General features: G+C 35.2%; 1 long non-coding RNA gene across 1 annotated transcript; it reads left to right on the plus strand.

Annotated features, from left to right (window-relative positions):
* The first annotated feature begins 1,837 nt into the window (after positions 1 to 1,837).
* Positions 1,838 to 3,186, plus strand: LOC137476660 (uncharacterized). Its single transcript, XR_011000507.1, has 2 exons — positions 1,838 to 1,876; positions 2,918 to 3,186. It is a non-coding gene; the product is annotated as an uncharacterized lncRNA (long non-coding RNA).
* Positions 3,187 to 8,185: the final 4,999 nt, after the last annotated feature.

The raw sequence follows: 8,185 nt of genomic DNA on the forward strand, positions 1-8,185 counted from the left end.
TAAATCAAAACAATCTCTAATTTGTTGGCTTCTTTCCTTTAATCTGATGCCAACCAAATGCACAGGGCCTAGTCAGTTCTGATGGATTTTTCATGTCCCAGAAAAAGTGTTTGTCTGCTGACATTTACCACCCATGCTCTGCTCTCACAAAGCAGATTTCTGGATGTCCTTGTACAGACTTACTCTACAGCTGAAATTTCTTTTGTTCTGTTCATACATCCAGAAATTCAGAGGGTCTCTAATACCACAACATTACTTGAAGAGAACATCTAAGATTTTATTTCTCTGATAAAGGAGCCTGAACCAGAAATCAGCTTTGTTCAAATAATATGAGATGACTTTTACCCCGAATACATTTAATGGCAACTCTGAGTCCCGCAAAGCTGAACAAATAATTAAATTTTGCCCAGCTTAAAAAAAAAAAAAAATGATTTCCTGGCTGTAGTTAACATGCTGGGAAAATTGTGACAACATCAGTAGGGCCAGGATTTACTTTTAATGATAGATCTCAATGATTGAACCTTCAGTATTCCCTTTTCTATCTTTTGTACTTACCACGTCATATTTTCAAGATGCTTCAAAGTCTCACAAAAATTTATTCAATCAATACAGACATTCTAAAAAAATCTCAAGTTGGAAGTTGCAAACAAGTAATAACGTCTGCTAAACTCAGCTTCTGCTGTGAATCAGTTTGCTCCAACTTTTAACTGCTTTAAACTAATCACTTTTACAATAACCTTATTAGTCTTTTACAAAGGGTAAAGAAACAAAGAAAAATTATTTCCCTTACGCAATACAATCAGGAGCACCTGTGCTGGAATTCATTAAATCCATTGAGCAGGCAGCTGCATATTTTCAACATTATGATGAGGCAGGGGGAAAAAAGGAGAGCAGTTGACTGACTGTACAAATTGGAAAACACAACAAAATATAAAGAGCCTCATTTTCTTACTCAGGCATTGGATTATGCAGTTCTTCTTTTAGAACGGCTGGTTTCCTTGTATTTCTGTTTATATAATATATTTGTATCTTCTTTTTAAGTACAAAATATTATTTTAATTGTATATTCCAAAAAGTACAGCTTACACTATTGTTTCTGCAAAGTTAAATAATTGAAGTATTGCTGAAAACCTTTGTCTTTTTAAGTTTATCATTTTGGAGAGATCATTCAAGCTAGAAATCATCCTGGCCATATTTGACAATTGAGTGTTTTTATAAATGTATTTTATTTTATTTGGGTTTTTTTTCCCTGCTTCTATCCTTTTTTTTTTTTTTTTCTATCCCAAATTTCTCTGTGCTTTATTTCTGACAGGTAAGTTTATAGCACTGTGAAATTTTACTTGGACCTGTCTGATCTCTTGCAGCTGGGGAAGTCCCTTTTCCTAATTCACACACCTGTTTGCAATTAAGGGTCATGGACTGGATCTCACCCTCACTGTCGTCTTCTGACCTGTGCTAACAGGGACTAGAAAAGTTATTTCCAAAGTCTTATTGGATTGTTCAAATGGAAATTCTGGAAACATCTGATCACAGATGTCTTCTACAGACAAATTCTCTAATGTTAAGGGAATACTGTACGTAATCATGCTTCCTCAGATTATGTTCAATTCTACTCTCATTTCTCAAGGGATGGGCATGGGTGAGGAATGACTTCTGAAGGCTGGGGCACCACAAAGGTCCTGTGATCAGGTTTTCTCCTGCTGAGCAAAGGAAAACAGGTGCATGTCATTGTGGCCCAAGCTTCAGTGGGATTTTCGGCTAGCATCTTTATAAGTGGAAGGTATGAGCGAGTCTCCATGAAGTGCTGGGTTTTGCCTCTTACCCAGATACTGTGCTGCAGGAGATATGCAGGGAGCACTCATAGTTTTTGATTCTGGTATGTGACAGAGGAAGCTTTAATCCACAATTTAAGCCTTGTTAACAGCCCAACTAGGTGACCCTGTTTTCTGTAACTTGTCAAAATATTTGCAAAAATAGGTTGGTACACTATATTTGATTTCCAAAGTTATTTTTTAGAATTTAAGGTCAAATATGCTATGCTGCTATGGCATAAGACAGATGGTTTTCCTCATCGGTTACTGGCTGGTGTGAAACAAATAAAGGACAGAAACAAATTTAGCCATTAGATTGTCCATAGAAATCTGCATTGGGACCTCTGCTCTTCAAGTTTAAAATAGTCAAACCCAGAGGTTACTGACCATGCAGTGAAACAGGAATATTTCAAAGCACTAAATGAATTAGTGATAAAACAGCAGATAAAATCAACTGTGAATTGACTGCATGTGGAGAAAAAAAATCTGTAATGAAATGTATACAGTTGTGGTTCTGAATAACATATTGTTACTCAGGAAGGGGATTTGGAATTCATGGATAGCTCTCTGAAAATGTCAATCAATATGCATTTGTAGTCAAAAGAGAAGTATGTTGAGACTTACAAGGAAAAAAAAATGTTGACAAAAAAATCACTCCTTAAATCCTTTATATACTGCTTTATAAACCCTTTGAAAGTTTACTATCTCCTAAAATTCATTTTAAAAGAACTAATTTGAGGTAGGAGAAATACAGAAAAAAAGCAAAGGATATCCAAAGGAGAAAATTATATTGATTTAGGGAAAACCACATATATTTGATTCTTCACTTTGGAAAAAGCATGAAGAGAGATATGAATAATATGGAGAAGGTGAAGAGAGAATAGCTATTCAGTTCCCTTTAAGATTGAAACTGGCAGACACCTCATTAAATTACCAGGTATTTAATTTTAAATAAGCAAAAGAGAAGGATTTTTTTGTCTTCCATCACTCAGATACAGAATAGAACAGTGTTATAAAGTGTAAAAAATAAAAGTTTTAAAAACCCCACATAACTAGCCAAACTCATGAAGCACAGATCCAGCAACTGTTCCTTTGCTGTTTCACAGGTTGTGTACTTCCACAGTTGTATCCTCAGAAGTGTTCAGCCTAGTTTTTGCCCAAAGGAGATTTTAGTCTCCACTGAAATGTTCATTCTGTGTCACAAATCTCTCAAAGATGGTATTTGCAGCTTTGAGAAATAAATTTCATGCATAAATTGTAAAAAGTTTCTCTTGCAGAAAACAAATGCACAAAAGCAATCTCTTCAGGTTAAGTTTAAATCTTAATTTTAATGGGTCCTAAAGCCCTTAAGAAAGACTCATCTGCTGTTCTTTCACTCCAGAATGTTGCAAATGTTAATTGGATTCTTGGTGGTTGTACCTGGTACCACTGAAGTGTCATATGCGGTTTTCATTCATTTTATACAAAATTATGCATACAAGCACTTGCCTTACATTAAAGAGACTAAGGGTGCAATGTTGATGATTTAAAAGTTGCCAGAATGAGTGCTCATTGCATTCACTGGTCCCACACATCAAAATGAAGCCTTGATTATTTGTTAACATTTTTCAACGGAATTCTGTTGTAAGGGCTGTGATACGATATGAAATTCTTTAGGACTGAAAAAAACAAAACAATTAAACCCCCCCCAGTGTATTGACAGCAGATATCATCATGTGTTGTTTTCAGAATAAGTCATTGGCACTGCTGTCTTCAAATTCCTGCTCTTCCCAGCCAAACACTTGGGACTTAAAATAAATGCTGCCCCAGTGCCCATTCTTATAGTCAGTACTGTCTCAGGGAAATTAAATATGGAATTATAATTGCAGGGAAATAATTTCAGCTCCTAAATACTAAGAAGCAGCTGTTGAAGGCTGGTTTTCAAAATAAGAACATCGGGGTAAATTATTATGAAATAGAAAAAGACACATCTCTGACACAGGGATGACGCCAAGCTAAATTTCATCTGCAACTTGAAATGCCAATTTGGTCAGAATTATATTTTGAATTTTAAGACTGGGAAAACTTCTGGTTTTCCCTCACAAATATACATTTTTCATAGAAAACTTCACCCCTAGCATGTAAAACTTGTCAGTGTTCCATGAAGAAACATTTTGGATGACTGCACTAATTTTATGTAATAATATATGCAAATGTATACAGCCAGTAATAACTAAGAAACAGGAAGGTAAACAGTTTACTCATTAACTTGACAGATTCCAACATAAAGCAGTTATACAACAGCATAATATTTTGAAATACATTTACTGTTCTTTATATGGAAGCTACTAGGAAGTCATTGTGACAAAAAATAATGAAAAGATGTTGGTTTGTTTTATGTTATCATGTTAATTATAACAGAATACTGATTATTATAAATAATATTTTATTTCATATGAACATGAATATTCTTATGGTGATTATGTTATACTGATTATTTATTTGAGCAGTAGAGGAACTATATTTTTTAAATGGTAAGTACAAATACTCATTCTGGGTCCTTTCTGTTTTTCCTGAAGAAGCTCTTAAAGAACACAGATATTTTAAATAGTTGTTATGAAAAGGAATACAACTGAATAGAATTGGCTAAAATATTTACTTGTGATATTTTGCAATGCTCTGCGGGCAAACTTTTGCCTGCACTGCCATATGAATTAGTAAAATAAGATGAAATGTGTGTTTGTGCTTATATGCCAACCTACAAGAAATCCCAAGGAATTACTTTTCCTTGAGAAAGCAATATACACTACATAGAGTAAAAAATTATTCACTTTCTTAGAAAATGCCCTCAAGTGGAGGAATGTATGGTTTATAAACATTAATGATTTTTTTTTCCTACACAGATATTATAACTTCATTTTATTGAAATTGCTAGTGAGGTTCTCCGTGCTGACACCACAAGCTCTGTGAAAGTTGTTTACAGCATCATGATGAAAGTTGAAATGATGAAAGACAAAATAGTTATATGTCTGCCTATACCTGAAGGATAAGCAAGAATAAGAACAGCTGTGACTGAATTTTTTAAAATTTATTTTTATTTTTGCTGGATTTAATTGCCTTTTTTTTTCCGGCAAACGTTACATTCATTTTGCAGAAGCAAATGCTCTCCAACTGCCTTTAGACATTGCTGCTGCAGAACAGTGGCCAGTGCTCTGTGTCTGTACTGACTCATGAGTGGTGGCAAGTACCCTGCAGGAGTGGCTGCATCAATGACAGCAGAGGAACTGGCAGTGCAGAAGCAAAGCCCTCTGACCTGCTGGATAGGCTGCCCAGAAAGAAAATGTGGTTGCAAATTATGGGGTAATTCAACAGACATTTTAGAGGGATGCCCTGTAGACTATAGGAGTGCTATCTGTGGGTATAAATTAAAACACAGGAAAGATGGTGGTGATTAACTGGGATCTTTTGGAAAGTATGGGACGAAGGCATGATGTAGATGGTATAAAGTAATGGCTGGATATTGTCCTGATTTTGGAAAAGATAGAGTTAATTTTCTTCCCATAGCTGATACAGTACTGAGTTTTGGATTTACGAAGGAGGATAATTATGAGAATACACTGATGTTTTAGTTGTTACTAAGTGGTGTTTACACTGAGACAAGGAGTTTTCAGCTTTTCACACTGGCCCAACAGCAAGAAAGCTGGAATTACACTAGAAGCTGGAAGGAGACACGGCCAAAGGGGTGTTTTATACTGTATGACATCATGCTTAGCATATAAACTAGGGGTAAAGTGCCTGGGGGGCCGCTGCTCAGGGATAGGCTGGGCATGATGGTGAGCATTTTTCATTTGCATCACTTGTTTTTCTTGAGTTTTGACTTTCTCTTTGTTATTTTTCCTTTCATTATCATGGTATAATTATTGCTACTACTACTACTACTATTATTATTATTATTATTATTATTATTATTATTATTATTATATTAAACTCTTTTTATCTCAACCTACAAGTTTGCATTTAACCTTTCTTCTTCTCACCCCATTCCACTGTGCAGGGATGAGTAAGCAGCTGTGCAGTGCTTAGTTGCCAGCTGGGGTTAAACTGTGACAGTGTTAAACTGTGTTAGCTGCACTCTAATACTTGTCTTGCACCCTTGTTCAAAATACCATCAGTCTCCAAATACCTTTAGAGACAATGCGCTCAGTTCCTTCAGTCTTTCAGTTGAGACAGAAAAAAAATCCTATGCCATGATTATTTTTCCTATGAAATGCTGTTTAAGGGGTTTACCATTTCTTTACAGGGGATGTGAAGGCAGAAGTGCAAAACTTTCCCACTATGCACATTTTCATTTGAAAAAGCTTTCTTTTTCAGATTGTACTACGTCATTGAATGTCTGTAAACAGAAATACTAAGATCTGAAGAGGTTATTTGTCTGAACTAAGGAGCTCTTATGTTAGCAGTGTGATGAAGAGAGACAAAGTGCCATCTAGTGAAAGCAATAATTCAACATAAAGAAAAGGTTAAGATCTTACTGAAGATTTGTTTGACAATGTCAATTCCCAGATGTGGGTTAATATAGCTAGTGTTTTATTAACATAATATCACAATTTATGCAGCAAGACCATTATTCCAATTATTCAAATCTCTGAGTACTCCATTCATTTTTGGAGTTTTTTTAAAGAAAAAAACCCAAACATATCAAATCCCTTTTATGTGTACAAAGTGAAGCATGGCTAAGTTGTGCCAGAAGTGCTGTGGTTATTCTGCAAGAGACTTTCCTTCTGAGACACTAACAGTCCAGTACGATGCAGAGCTTGTGTGGCTCCAGTACAATGTAAGCCCTACACAGGACTGAAATGGTGAGGTCAATAAGCACATGCCTTTTAGGAAAACAAGGGAAATTATATTGGGAACTTCTACCTTTCTCTCTTCTATCCACTCTTGAGTTTCTCTGATTTGATAAACAGATTCTTCAAATTGCAACAAATTGCACAATGACATTGCTCTGAAGTCATTATTGTTCTGGATAATTGCATTTATGGTATTTCCCCATGGTAAATAGAACTTTTTTTTTTTTTTTTTAAGAAATAGAGCAGAATATCCACTGAGTCACTATGAAGAAATTTGAGCAAATTAAAATATTGGATTACCTTTTGATTTTCAAACACCAAAGACTGACAAAAGTTTGTCTCAGATTATTGAGGTACATTGCACAAAGTATATTTAATCTAAGGATTTACATAACTGCTTTTGTGGAAATATTATTTTCAGAGAAAAAAAGAGAGAAATGGAAGTAAAATGTTACACTTGTGTCCTTATTGTGTAATTCATCCTAAATTCCTGATTGTTTTACAGTATTTAACTACTTGGTATCAGCACACCTTCTGATGCTAGGGCCTCTCTCTAGTCCTATAACTATTAAAAAAACAAAACACTTCAGCATCATAGTCTGAGTGTTGAGACTATCACTTCATGGGATAAGTGAAACAGGCTGGGGAAATACAATCATGTTTTTTTTACTGTATCCTATTCAATGCTAAGCACATTGCTAACAGTCCAAACTGCTTGTATCCAGAATGGTTGATACATCTATGCTGTAAATACACATGTAAAATTACCAGCAGCAGAGTTAACATGCCAAATCTTGCCTACATGCAAACCCCTTTGCAAATCTTCCTACCAGTTGTCCTTATTGAGATTTCAGAACTGAGCCTGCCTGACCCCAGAGTTAATACTACTGGCATTTCTCATCTCTTAAGATATATTTGATAACTATATCCTGAGAGAAGGAATCTAAAAAAGTGCTCTTTTTACCCTGTTCATGCGAAAGATTAAAGATTTTGAAGTTACCTTAATTATAGAACATTGGCGCCTTTAGTTCAATTTCCCTGGACCTTTATTCTGCATCAAACACACTGCTGTATTATTTAGATTATCATGACTTTCTTTTAACTAGCCTGTTATTTCATAGTATTACTTCCATTCTCATGATAAACTTGCTTTACCTAGCCAAAAGTTACTTTACTGCTAATTTGGTGTCCCTTAATTTGTAAGGGAAAAGGGTTTATAAACACTACGTAAATCTTTAGCATAACCAACTACTATGCTTTTACTTTCTTGGTAAAAGGAAAAAGTCCCTTTTTAGAAATTTTTCTAGAATTCACAGCACCGGGGCTTAGAAGTAGTTGAAAAGCAGAGTAGGTACTGTAAGCAAATAGATGCTAAACCCACATGAGGAAGGATTTGGAATGGTTCTGTGCATGGGAATAGGTAATAGTACAAAAAGGCAGACCAATAAAAAAAAAAAAAAAGCATTGTGCAGAGCACAGAGGTGTGAAACAGTCCCATTTCCACTATTTCTAGGATGTATCCTGTTAATGCATCCCAGGACATTT

Source organism: Anomalospiza imberbis, chromosome 6, assembly GCF_031753505.1.
Source record: "Anomalospiza imberbis isolate Cuckoo-Finch-1a 21T00152 chromosome 6, ASM3175350v1, whole genome shotgun sequence".
In the NCBI taxonomy this organism is placed as follows: Eukaryota; Metazoa; Chordata; class Aves; order Passeriformes; family Viduidae; genus Anomalospiza; species Anomalospiza imberbis.